The following is a 15,008-nucleotide window of genomic DNA, read 5'->3' on the forward strand; positions in this document are numbered from 1 at the left end:
TAAAACAGTGGTATTAGGATTTACAAACCGTGGTTAATAGTCCGAAAAGTTTGGTCTTATATTTACAAACCGTGGGAAATAATGATGATATATACGACGGTTGGATACAAACAGTAGGTTATATAAACTGATTATACCTCGGTTCTTATCAAACCGTGGTGTATAGTCATTACAAACCGTGGGTTATATAAACTGCTTATACCTTGGTTCTAATCAAACCGTGGTTTATAGTCATTTTTTTTTAAAATAAAAACCCCTAATTATTTGATTCTAATCATATTCATTCAACCTGCAACCTGCCCATTTTCACCATACATATCCACACTGGATTTAAAAACACATTGCTCAAATAAACAATTCATAGTGCAACACAAACAAAAGAAATAAATTTACACATCCAACACAAAGACATTGAATTGCTAAAAGAATTTTGAACTTTTTTGAGTCATCAATAATGAAAGAATCATCCAAATTTACTTGTTATATCAAAATAATAATGACCTAACTTGTTGCATCAATAAAAAAAAAACAATCTATTTGTTCTATCCAAAATATCAAAAAAAAAATGGTGAGACCAAGCACCACACCTTAACTGGAAAGGGCCAAAACCTAGCTAAGACTCGACGCTTGGCTCGAACGCTCCATTATGCTAGATGAATCTAAGAATTTCAAGTCGAACAACATCAAGTTCCTCTTGTGTATATGTATCTTTGAGGGATAGATTTGTCATCTGCACGATCAAAGATAAAAAAGTATATAATAACTAAATAATGAAAATTGACACAAAATAGAGAATGTTAGTGTATGACGAATTATACCTTATTTTCAAAAGAATTATCTGAACAAGCTTCCATTATTTCTCTCATAAACTTCATTACGTAATACCCACACTCTTTACTACCAGGTTGGTACGGGCCCTAAGTACAAACATGGAAAATATTCATAAGCATATATTTTTCCAAACACACAGTATGTATGCATAAGAATTTGTTTATTACCATAATCTTCTCCCACTTCACTGGACCTTTACTTCCTTTCCCTTCAAGTCTTTCTATTTTCATGACCGCACTTCAAAATAAGATCAATGTAAAACCTAATTAGCAAGTAAAAGATAAGCACGTAATGATCTAATTATTTCATATACATACACAATCATGACAAACCTGTTAAAATAGATATCCATATCATTAGATGGTAGATTATGCATTGAATCCAACCAATTAAAAGTCATTCGCGATAAATTAATAGCAATCAAAACCCAATGTCCACTACAAAAAGATCAGAGGCATGTGTGGTTAAAAAAGAAAAATTAGACATTAAAACTATAATATACATTCCAATGAAAATGATAAAACATGGATGGTATTAAAAATATAAGACAATATCCTTACCCTGGATTATAAGGGATAAGAACAACTCTTTTTCCACTTGTATTCTGCAAGCTCTCCACAATAATTTGAGTTTTCTCATTCCTATTAGCTCTTGTGAAAGATAAAGAGTTTACAAATCCGACGACATCACGATAACTCACAAATTCGTCATAAAGAATCCTAGAGAAAGAAAAATAAAGCAATCATAATTACTAAAACTAAAGATGAATATCTAAGATTTACGATAACACCAACAATGAAATTTTGCAGATATTCTAACCTCATGTATACCACCAAAATAGCAGCATCTAACCAACCCATGTTACATACATCCATTATATCGCTTTTCTCCATAATGAAACTACCCATATTATCTCCAAACAATTCTCCTCCTATTAGAAAATGTATCGAACCTTGGTCCCCTGGAAGCGCCATATTGAGGAATCCCACAAACGAATCTATTGCACCTTGATTATGACTATCACTAGTTTGATTTTTACTTCCCTAAATTAAAAATTCAGAACAACCAATTATTAAAAGAGAAGCCAAATTCAGAAATCGATCATATAACTTCATATTAAAGAATCTTGTTATTTACCCCAATGTCGTCTTTATAATAGACATGGTCCTTTGGCCAAGGAACTTGTGTGCCAAGAGCATCTACGGCATATCTAAGCTCCTCATTCACTTGTATAGGAAGAGCAAGGCGACCCTTCTTCTTGAAACAAGCGATACAACCCAACAACACCTAACATTATTGAGTCCCAAAGGGTAACCGTGAATTTCTTTTCGTTTATTTGCCTCGTATACCAAGTCTTCAGCAACAATATTTGTTCGGCCAACCGCAGCCAAATAACATTCTTTTTCCTATATAAATGTCTAAGTATCATAATAAGCACACAACATTATATTTTAATAACATATTACGTGTAAACTACAATTTACCTCCCCTAGACCAAATGTTTGACCCCGTGTTTTCTTATTTGCCTTGTTCACATGATCAAATTGAGCCAAATTACACTCTAGGCCCTACAATTGAAGTATAAATCTTAGAACCATTTTAAAATTATATATATAACGTGTAAAACACTACTTACCTCTCCTGGACCAGATGTTGGACCCTGAAATGATGTTTGTTCACACGATCAGATTGAGCCAAATTACACTCTAGGCCCTACAATTGAAGTATAAATCTTAGAACCACGCAACATTATTAAAATTATATATATCATGTGTAAAATGCTACTTGCCTGTCCTAGACCAGATGTTGGCCTCGAAAATGGTGTTTGACCTTCTTGTGTTTTATTATTTCCTTTGTTACCATGATCTGCTTTGGGCTTTGATGGAGGTTGGGCTGCCTTCCCATTTTTTTTCATCTATTAGTCAGAAAAATAAAATTTGTAATTAGAAGGTTGGAATGCATAAAATGGTTGGGTCAAGCTGTTGTTGCACAAACACTAGATGCAACGATGAATGATGCACAAATAGATGGCAGGTTACCAATAAAAAAAAAATAAAAGAAACATTCACAGTAGTAACTTACTTGCTGAGCATTTTTTACTAGTCTACCAGATTGATGTTTGCCAAATGAGTGTATCATCTGATCAATATTGACACTCATATTGCTATTTGAAAAGATTTTTTCAGATGGTAAGGAGTTATCTTTGTCCTCCAACCTTCTGACTTTATCCAACAGCAACCTAACGTCTTCCTGAAGACGGTAGTTTTGGTCCCGTTGCTCTTGAATTGTTGATTCCAACTTTGTAACATGTTCCTTTGAGCCATGTTTGTTAACATGGAAATATGTGGTGGGGGTGATCCCCTTTCCAACTGCTCGAGTGCGACCAGGATGCTCAGGTGTGCCCAATGCTAGAGTTAAGATGTCTTTACTTCCTTCAATAACTACCTTTCCCTCCTCTACTTCCTTAGTCAACACATCCTTCAATTAAGTTTTGAAGTAAACAAGGATTTAGCAAATCCAAATCACAACAAGCATTCATGTCTAACATTAAAACATAATAATAAACGATTAGAAAACTTACAATCTTTTCAGCCACTCTTTCCATAGCTACTTCAATATATTTTCCTTTTTTTGAGTAAGCTCTTTTCCATATTGAAGGCCTTCGATTTTTTCCATTAAAGGATGGTCCCAACTTTTTTTTCTATGGTTACAAAATAATCACACAAATGACAGGGTTAATACGATGCATGTCTTCGAAACTCTTGGTTGAAGGTTTATCATACCCAAACAAATTAACAAAGTGCCTACATGTATAAATGTTGAGATAGACAATGTACTCACCAATTGTTCTCCAATATCAGCAAATCCCGTCTTGCCCATCCTGTGGTTATATACTTTTGCTGCTCGCCGCTGTGAATTAAGTTTGCTAATTTCCTGGAAAACATGGAATTAGTCGTCTTTAGGAATAAAAAACAATATATGGGTTTAATGTGATTGGATGTCTTTAATAGTCAAGGAATTAATTATCACAGCACACGTCAAAGGCAATTTGGGGAGGTCACATTCCTATTAACAACCTAGGTTGGCACACAATCCTAGACTATCAAAGGGGGTGCTTGAGTTCAGATGTGCAAAAATACCGCTTGTAGATGACATCCTATGACAGCAACAATTTGGGGAGGTCACATTCCTATTAACAAACAAGTAAAGAATTTTTAGAGGACCAACTATTTAAAGGTGCTTACTGTGGTTCATGGGTTTGTGCGTACAGTGATTGCCATGTTGTTAGGGCCTATATTGACAACATTCATTGTGTTGGCTGGAGAACAAAAGAGTGAATGAGACATTTCGAGGCTTAGTCACATGATTTTCATGACTTAATGTTGGCGGCATATGCATTTTCTTTGGTGTAAGCAGTAGTGAAATATGGAGGATGATAAGAGCCCAAAACTGTAGTTTTAACCCCTTAATAATCATACTTTTAGACCAATTATGTGAGTAATAATTAAGAGTTAATACTGATTACGTGTTTTTATGTATTTCAGGCTTCAAAGTCCATTATGTGCAGATATGTACCACTTTAGCGAGATAATGGAGCAAGGGTTGGTTGCTAAGAAGTTATATGATTAAAGGCCAAGATTCAAGAAGACAAAGCCTTTGTAAAGCCCGGTCAAAAGATGAAAAGTCAAAGTCCACGCGGGCGTAAAACAAAGGCACAAAGTCGTGAGAACTTCCGAAGACCATATCTTTGGACTCAGACCTCAGAATTGGGTCTACCTTATGTCAAAACGACCGACTCGGAAAGAGCTTTCCAATGGTCCAAGCCTTGACCCAATCAGAGGAGAAAAAGTGGACTAAACATCTGTCGAAGCCAACTGTAGCTAAAGAGCCCTTTTTGGACTGAAAGAATTGGGTTTTGGGCCTGATTCTCTGGCCCAAAACATGGCTCCAAGCCCATGCACGATTTTTGGATCTGAAACATATAAAAACAAAGTAAAACTTAGTTCTTAAGATCTAGTTTTATTTAGAAAACTAGTTCCTTGCAATGGTAGCTAGGGTTAGGTTAGAAAAAGTAGATCTAGATCTAATTAGTTTTAATTAATTAGTCGCAAATTCTTGTTTTAGTTTAAACATTTGAATCATTGTTCTTCATTTCATTAGATAAATAAAATAGTTATTATTAGTCATTTCGATTTTGTCATCTTACATTTATAGATCTAGTTTAAATTCTTGTTTGTTATCATTATTAGTTTAATTCAATTTTTGCATGAGTAGTTTTGAATTGAGTTTAAACAAGTAAAGTTCAAATCTTTATATTATGTCTTGTTTAGATTCCATGAGAAATGATAGTTTAATGACTCTAGGCTAACCCTCCATTAGAGGGGTTGAGGAAGCCTCGGTGAAAACTTGATTTTGTTATCTTAGAATTCGTCCTGATAATCTATTCAATTCTATAAGTAATTAGTTCACCATGAGAATGGGTTTAATGCTTCACATGCTAGTTATTACTTGGTAGAGATTGCCATGAATAGTTAGGGATTAGATTTACCAAATTGAACATTTCAATTTGGAGTCTTACAGATTCTTTGTTAGTAGATTAAGTAGAGTTAAAGGTGGAATCAATCCCCTAATTCCTTATCATAGAGTCCAGTTAGTATTTCAGTAGTTGAATTATCATTATCTTGTTAGTATAAATTGAATCCGTAGTATAATCATAGAATAGATATTTCATATAACACATCACTCTTACTGTTCCTTGTGTTTGATAAATTGAATTCTATTTAAGTCTTGAAGGTTTAAGAGTGGAACGAATCCTTACTCTATATATTGCATAAATATATATGTGAGAGTAGGAAATAAATTATTGATACCGTAAGAATAAGATTAGAGTAATCTAATTGAGTTTTTTCGGGTTATCAAATGGCGCCACTGCCATCTTAATCTCGTTCAAGACAAGAATTCAATTGCTTGAATCCAAGGGGCAATCCCCCATTCTCTACCCACCCACCCTTTTAATTTTTCATTATTATTTCTTGAATTTTCGAACCCATTTCACTGTTTTAGGCATAGGGGTCATGGATTCACAGAGACAAACACTACGGTGAAGGTATTTCTAAATTTTTGAAACTTCTGAAAATTTTCAGAAATAATATTTAATGTGTTGTTGATTTACTGGAATATTTTCAGATTTTTCAAAGTTGGTTTTACCTTGTGAAAAAAAATACGATCTTTACAGTGCTGCATTTCAGTTTTCACAATCGTATGTTCTTAAAAACAGACGAATAAGGTTACTTAGGGAGCTCTAAAAATTCTATAATTTTTGCAGGAGTATCTATCCTAAGTCAGAAGTTTTTAGTAAAAATTTGACGAGTTTTTTATTTGTTTTGACCTCCTAAATAGTAGAGTGTTTCCAGTGTGTTTCTGCAGTGTTGCAAACACTTAATATCTGGAACACCAGCCGATAAGGAGAGGTTGTAGAACTCCAATTGCTCTCAAATTTTTACAGGAACAAGTAGGATCTGTTAGGAGTCTCCAGTAAAAATTTGGCAATTTTTGGATTTGTTTTGATGAGTTAACCATTCGGTTGTTTGTATTGTGTCCGAAAACCGTTTTGCAAACTTTGAAGGGCTGTAGAGGGACTTTCACAGCTCCGATTGATCTAAAATTTTACAGGCTACTTGATAGACGTCTGAGAAAATTACTGTAAAAATTTCAGATTTTTTGGAGTACGATAAAAGGCCTAAAACTTGAAAACCCTGGAGCGCGACCCGCGCCCAAACCGAGCGCGACCCGCGCCAAAACACTGTAATTTCAACTTACCTTGAGCGCGACCGCGCCCAACCCGCGCTTAACCCGCGCCCTACAAGGAAAATTCATCGTGAACAGCCCGATTTTCACAGGAAAGTTCAAATTTCTATTCCTTAAAGTTATTTAGTGTTTCTAACTTGTTAAATGCACTGAAATCGCGTATACAAGACGCTATTCGTAAGCGAAGCAAGGAGGCATTCAGGTACTCCTTCTTTCACTCCTTGTTTCTTCTGTCAGAGGAGTTTTAATTCTAGTATAATCAGGCTTGTTTTCTTAAAACGAAATACCACACGCATATCTAGAAATGTATGCTTAGAGTTGTGGTTGCATATTAATTGCCCTATAATATATTTGAAAAACCAATATGGCATATCAATATGTAGACCAACAATCATATGATAATTATGCAAACCCTTCACCATGTTCATGTTGTGGTAGTCTTGACCATTAGGCTTCTCAATGCCCATCATATCAAGAGCAATCTTGTAATCATTATGGGAACCCTTCACCATGTTCATGTTGTGGTAGTACTGACCATTGGGCTTCTCAATGCCCATCATATCAAGAGCAATCTTGTAATCATTATGGGAACCCTTCACCATGTTCATGTTGTGGTAGTACTGACCATTGGGCTTCTCAATGCCCATCATATCAAGAGCCTGAGCCTACTATAGGATATAGTAATAATTATGAGCCTCAATTTTCAAATTTTTATAGTGACTCATACAATCAAAAGTTTCCTAGTCATCCAAACTATTCATGTAATTTCACCAATAACAATCAACCAGCCATTCAGCCTCAACCTAACCCATCACAGTACGACATCAACCAGAGTCACTCAAACGCCAATAACTATGACTATCAAACACCATACCAACCAGACCCACACCACCAAGCTTCACCTCAGCTAACAACATTCGATGAAATGATGGCCCAAACCAAAATAATACTTCAGGAAATCAACCGGAACCTAAAGATACTAGGGTTCACTGCGCGCTTTACATTTCTACCATCCCGAGATCGACACTATTCCCATAACTAACCCAGTCAACCTAGTTCACACCTACCCTACATTTCATGAACCATTGCCTTCGAAAACCCTCCCATTAACCATGATATTAACTCCACACCCCACTGGATGAGGAAATTCTTGTAAAACGACTCTTTAGGACTAGTTTAGGATGACCACTCAAACTTGAGCGATGTCTCTCAGGAACTTCCCACGATCCACCTGATGATGAATATAATGATTACACTTTAGAAGATATTTATAAAGATGTGACGGAAGGAAGAATTTGATAACTATTGGCATTCTCGTAATATGGACCCTCCTGTTGAGCATGTCCGGGCCTTTGAGTTTGCAAACCGCGACTCTTTGGATGATGTCTCGACACATTCGAATGAGGCCATTGAGGATACTTGTAGTGTTTTAAAGGAAGAAGGTGAGGACATGGAGATTAACAATTCAAATCTAAGGCATGAACAAGTTAATGTGCAAGAAAACGAAAGTTACATCTTTAGAGCAATGTGAATCTCAATTCAGTTTGGTACGGTGAGGAAATAACAATGGAAGAAATAGAGGAAAATCTTAAAGATAAAGCCACGAACCACAACCTTGTGGATTCAGCTAAGCTAGATGTAGAGTTCTTAAGAGCATGTGAGGATCCACCACCCGATGAACCACTAACCAACCACCATCCACTGAAGTTACCACCTCCTATAATCCAACCATCTACCACAACTAAGTCATCCATTCACCCACCATTTAAAAGGAACCTCGATTTTGCCCTTGAGCCAATTGCCTCAGAGACCATCTATAATTTTTTCAACCCTCACAGTGAAGAGTGTTTGCCTAGCACACAATCCCACGAGTACACCATTCGATAATTGAGAGACAAACTCGACCGAAAGTGTAGTGAAAAACCTAGTTTGTCTTATTTTTTTTTCATCTAAGCTTAATGAAAGACATCAGGATCCACACTTCAGTCCCTTCTCACCTAAAGTATCGCTAATTCATCTTTTTGGTCATTCCAACTATTTAAAACAATTACAACATGATGGTTTGCATATGTTCTTTGATAGGATGCATAAGTTTTCATTCCTTTGCTTACATGTTTGCTTCCAATTATACAACATTATTTTGTTTGGGAGTGCATTTAGTATCATGTTTTTATGGCTAGACCCCCAACTCTTCCGACTATTTGTTTATAGTTGACCACGATCATCCACTTTGTGCCACCCCAGGTTTCATGCTTGTTTGGGGTGTGCACGCCTAGGAATCGACGTAAAATGACCCCACATTAAGTCTCGAATCGACTTTTAAAAGACCCACGTTTTAAAACAAATTTTTACAAACCTATTTTCAAAAATTTGTTTGGGGGTGGGGTGTTTGGTTTTTCCATTCTTGATCACTCAAATTCCTATTCTTACCCCCACCCATTTGCCTTGAAGAGTAGCTAGATTTCTTCTTGTTTGTTGTTTTGATGTTGTTTTTATTATTTTTAGTAGATAGGATGTTACGTTGTTAAATTCAGTAGTTAACTTTGAATTTGGTAGTTAAATGTTGTTTGAATTTCAATTTTAATATAATGTTGTTCTTTTCAAATTGTGCATGGTTTTATTGTTAATCCCACCTTCGAATTGTTTGGGGGTGGTATTATTTATTCTATCATGATTTGTAGAAGATCCTCCATTTTAGAGTTTGTTTTGGAGTGAAGGTTGAGAATATTGTCATAATTGGCATACCTATGATTAGATGTGGTGGTATGATGAAATCTAAGAGAGTTTAGAAGTTACTAGTCTAAATCCAAAGATTATAAAGATATTAGGGTTGTTATAGAATCAAGAATATGAGTTGTTTCCGCGGGTTCGAAATTTTATTGTTTTCCGAAATTGCCTTAAAGCTTTTGGCAACTTACCCATTCGTTTTAACAATTCAAAACCTATAAAAACTTCATTCATTCTACACTCACAACCCACACTACACCTAACTTCCATTTTCACCTTTCACTCCCACGTTTCCCACGTTTACGTTGCATTTTTCACTTAATCAACACCTCGAGGCCAGCGGCTTCTGAGAGGAAGGCGCGCTACACTTTTGTCGAAATTTTGTTCGAGCGCCCGCCAAGGTCAGTCGCGACTTCGCGCTCAAACACTGGAATTCCAAATACAGAGAGCGACTTGGCGCCTCTAGTTTTGGCGCTTCGGCCACGACTTCCGTCGACCAGAAAAATTCCAGTTTTCAGCGGGTTGTTCCCGGTTCATTCGCTTAGCTGTTCCAGAGCATAGTTCGAGATGACATCTCCTATAATAATCTTCGAACAGTCTTTCAAAGATTTGTTTCAAAGCACTACTTATGGTGCTTGGTTTCGTGAAGTGATCACACGTAGCCGGGAACCGCTTTTATGGTTCTTGCTAGCATTTGTTCTTGGACTTGCTATGCCCGCTGAAATACAAGACCCCATGGTGCTATTGGGTAGATAATATGTATGTCTACACTTATGAGTTTTGCATGAGTCGTATGGGGCGGGCATTTTTCATATCGTCAACCAAGAGGAATATAACGTCGCCGCTTTGGTAGCGGTCCATGAACATAGGAACTGTTATGTTTTGGATCATGCTAAAATTTTTTAGGGAATGACATTTTTTTTTCGTGAATGATGCCACTTGCAGCGTCTTCCTTGCTTTAGCCACGGGACGTATGTGCCATGACCTTCCCAAAACTTTGCTGTCTAGTTTAGCTCGAGCCCATAGCATGAGGAATAAGTACCTTCTTATGCCTGTTCTAATTTCCGTATTATGCTATGTTTCTTTCCTATTTTTGTGCCCGTTTCGCGGATTGGGTTGGAAATTCGACATTGTGAGACCCACCAATTATATTATCAGATCTTTCCGTGCAATGACTTTGGCAAGGGTGGAGGATACAACCTCATCGGGTTGCACCTTACACCCCATCCGACCAAGTGGCGCTTTAATAGGTTAGCAATCATAGATGATAAATAGCGTGAAGCATGGCAAATTATCATGGCATGGCAGGCCGAAGGAACCTCACTTCTTTATAGAAAAGGAGGATGACGAAGTTAAACGCTGAAGTGGAGGTATGTTTTAGTTTCAGTTAGTGTCCGCTTTTATGTCCCAAGCAATTTATTTCTTGTTAACCCCATAATGGATGGAACTCTTATAGAGTTCGTCCGTTTTCTTTCTATATTAGTATGTTATAACCTTGTTTTGCAGATGTTCGAATTTTCACGCGTTTCCATGGTATTTTTCCTACCCTCTCTATTTAAATACTTTGAGGACAAAGCATGTTTCTTGTTTGGGGGTGGGCATAGAAACACGTGTAATTAAGGCATCCGTTAGGATATAGATATGTATAATATGCACTTGTTTTCTAGTAAAAATTTCAAAAATTCAAAAATATAAATAAATAAGTTATGCTACACACTTAGGAATATTGGTATTGTTTTTTTTTCTATGCTCTTAATAATCTAGAAGTCTCATATAGCTTTTGCATTAGAATAATTGTTAGAAACTTAGGTTAATATGTAGGTAATACTCTTTGCATCTATCTATAAATATATTACATGAGTATCTATGATTGTTAGCTTGATAAGTTTCTAAAATCTAGGCTAGAGTACTTATTCTACAAATCCCCTGTGAGAATATAGCCTAAAGTCTTATATGAAAGTGAAACATTTGAGAAATGACACAAGGGAGAAGTAAAATCGGATAGAGAAATCACACGCCCACTTGCTTGATCACTAAACCATATCCTAAGCGAGAATTTAGGCCCTCTTTGGATCGATATAGCCAGAAATTCAAACCTATGAATTATTTTCCGCTAGTCGCCCCTAATCGAGCCTTTCATTAGCCCTTCCATAAACCACAATTCCTTTACCATGTTAAAAAAAACAAAATAAAAAATATATAAAAAAAAAAATCAATCAACCTACCCATTTTAGAATAAGTCCGAGAATAGAATGAGGAAGAAAGAAAAAGAGAAAAACCTCGTGGTAAACAAAAATTAGTTAGTTGCTTCAGAAATAAAGAAAAGAAGTTTCCATCCAAAGAAAAGAAAAATAGAAATAAATCAAAACTCCAAAAATAGAATAAAAGGGAGTCAAAAGCCAAAGAAAAAAAAAAAAAGAAAAATATGGCTAAGGATGGAAACAAAGTGTAGAAGCAAAAGTAAATAACAAGGTTTCTCTAGTTACATAATATGAAGACTCTATTATCTCGGACTTGTCCTTTTTGAATATCCATTTCCTTCCTTCTTAAACCATCTCCTAATCCCATGAACACCTAATAAAGACCTCTAGCTCAATTAGGAATAGGTTAGTGTGATAGTAAGTGGCAGATGTGTTTGATCGACTCGGCTTTCTTGTGTGTCATTGAGATTGTAAGGTAAAGTGTGCCCATCAAGCACCTTTGGAGTAGTGAAGCTGAGCGGAAAAATCATAGTGATTTTTGTCTTGACTTTGATGTGAGGACCTACTTAAGGACGCTTATTCGAAGTTTCAGAAACGAACCACGCTAGGCATTTCATAGTATTACTCATAGTATATATATTTGTATTATAGATGATTGATTATTATGCATATATTAGCTTAGGTTTTTGACTTGGTTATTCTTATTCATTTGCTAGTGAGATGTATAGATAGTTGAGACATGAATGAGAAAACAATAGTTTTATTTCTTAGTCGTTGTAGTATAGAAGAAGTTTGTGAGTACCTTCACTGGAAAACTCTCACGAGGTCAGAACTTCGTCCACTAGGGAATTCCTAGTGGTTTAAGGCCTTGTTGCATATGGTCAATGCAATCGCACTCAGCGAAACGAGAGTAGATAGAACTCCATTTTTGGTCACTTATTCTAATTTCTCATATTTGCTTGAGGACAAGCAAAATGCTGTTTGGGGGTGGTTTGATAAGAGCCCAAAACTGTAGTTTTAACCCCTTAATAATCATACTTTTAGACCAATTATGTGAGTAATAATTAAGAGTTAATACTGATTACGTGTTTTTATGTATTTCAGGCTTCAAAGTCCATTATGTGCAGATATGTACCACTTTAGCGAGATAATGGAGCAAGGGTTGGTTGCTAAGAAGTTCTATGATTAAAGGCCAAGATTCAAGAAGACAAAGCCTTTGTAAAGCCCGGTCAAAAGATGAAAAGTCAAAGTCCACGCGGGCAGAAACAGTGCACAAAGTCAGCAGAACTTCCGAAGACCATATCTTTGGACTCAGACCTCGGAATTGGGTCTACCTTATGTCAAAACGACCGACTCGGAAAGAGCTTTCCAATGGTCCCAGCCTTGATCCAATCAGAGGAGAAAAGGTGGACGAAACATCTGTCGAAGCCAACTGTAGCTGAAGAGCCCTTTTTGGACTAAAAGAATTGGGTTTTGGGCCTGATTCTCTGGCCCAAAACATGGCTCCAAGCCCATGCACGATTTTTGGATCTGAAACATATAAAAACAAAGTAAAACTTAGTTCTTAAGATCTAGTTTTATTTAGAAAACTAGTTCCTTGCAATGGTAGCTAGGGTTAGGTTAGAAAAAGTAGATCTAGATCTAATTAGTTTTAATTAATTAGTCGCAAATTCTTGTTTTAGTTTAAACATTTGAATCATTGTTCTTCATTTCATTAGATAAATAAAATAGTTATTATTAGTCATTTCGATTTTGTCATCTTACATTTATAGATCTAGTTTAAATTCTTGTTTGTTATCATTATTAGTTTAATTCAATTTTGCATGAGTAGTTTGAATTGAGTTTAAACAAGTAAAGTTCAAATCTTTATATTATGTCTTGTTTAGATTCCATGAGAAATGATAGTTTAATGACTCTAGGCTAACCCTCCATTAGAGGGGTTGAGGAAGCCTCGGTGAAAACTTGATTTTGTTAGCTTAGAATTAGATCCCGATAATCTATTCAATTCTAGAAGTAATTAGTTCACCATGAGAATGGGTTTAATGCTTCACATGCTAGTTATTACTTGGTAGAGATTGCCATGAATAGTTAGGGATTAGATTTACCAAATTGAACATTTCAATTTGGAGTGCATACATGATTCTTTGTTAGTAGATTAAGTAGAGTTAAAGTAGGAATCAATCCCCTAATTCCTTTATCATAGAGTCCAGTTAGTATTTCTGTAGTTGAATTATCGTATCTTGTTAGTATAAATTGAATCCGTAGTATAATCATAGAATAGATATTTCATATAACACATCACTCTCACTGTTCCTTGTGTTTGATAAATTGAATTCTATTTAAGTCTTGAAGGTTTAAGAGTGGAACGAATCCTTACTCTATATATTGCATAAATATATATGTGAGAGTAGGAAATAAATTATTGATACCGTAAGAATAAGATTAGAGTAATCTAATTGAGTTTTTTCGGGTTATCAGAGGACACCACTTTTTCGTTTCTGCCTTTTGTTCCGAGTCTATATTTTGCGTGTAACTCTGTTCCCTTCCCCTGTAAGTGTTGTCAGAGGCTGGACACATACAGGAACTCTCCTTAGCGGCTTCCTTATAAGAGAGGAACTTCCCATTTGGTTAACTTTAGTGTAGTTTCTGATTTGATGTCACTGTTAAGATTTTCTCTCGCGTAAGACCCAGAAAAGACAAGAAAGAAAGAACACATAATCAGACTAAAAGGCAGCAAATTAGCCTATATAGTATGACCAGTTTGATTAATGGAACTAACAGATGCAGGAAGTCACTACTTAGCACTAACCTTAGCAGTAGGAACTAACCGATGCAGGAAGTCACTACGTAGCACTAGGAGCAGAAGGTTCTATTTACACAGCAGTAGTAGCTACCCTACAAGGAATGCATATATAAAGATAGCAGTCACTATCCATAGCTCCAACTCTAGCTCGTCATTCAAGCTCTGACAAGCCCTCAGTTTTAGCTCTGTTATCCTTGTTCCGAACATTTCCTGAAAGTCGACTACAAGTTATAAATCAGAGGGCATTGCCGGTTCGGAAAAGCGGTGAAGTCCTTTCCTCCGAAACGGCAATGCCCCGGATTTCATCGAACCGGAAGGAGAATCAAAGGTAAGCCAAAGCTTTCTCGCGATAACGCCACTACCCGTTCCTATAAGCCATAGCTCCTCACTCTTCAATCGACGCAACTATAGCTCCTAACTTTCCTCCTTTAGCTCCAACTCTCACTCGTCATAATAGTTTCAGTTTTCGTTCTTTGTTGTAAACAAAATTTTAGTGAGCTTACTTTGGGGGCCCCAGTAGCTAATTAAAGCTTAGAATATAATGGAAGAGCAACTTCAGGGAAAAACATTATCTTGGAAGCAAACAGAAACGGATGAGACCTACTAAAGTTCTAATTTTAAGGAAATATTTTGTACAA

General features: G+C 36.2%; 1 long non-coding RNA gene across 1 annotated transcript; it reads right to left on the reverse strand.

Moving 5' to 3' along the window:
• Positions 1–554: 554 nt before the first annotated feature.
• Positions 555–1,199, reverse strand: LOC147509883 (uncharacterized). Its single transcript, XR_015216665.1, has 4 exons — positions 1,164–1,199; positions 999–1,068; positions 819–917; positions 555–730 (listed from the first exon to the last, which is right to left on the reverse strand). It is a non-coding gene; the product is annotated as an uncharacterized LOC147509883 (long non-coding RNA).
• Positions 1,200–15,008: the final 13,809 nt, after the last annotated feature.

This window comes from Coptis chinensis, chromosome 3 (genome assembly GCF_015680905.1).
Source record: "Coptis chinensis isolate HL-2020 chromosome 3, ASM1568090v1, whole genome shotgun sequence".
Taxonomy (NCBI): domain Eukaryota; kingdom Viridiplantae; phylum Streptophyta; class Magnoliopsida; order Ranunculales; family Ranunculaceae; genus Coptis; species Coptis chinensis.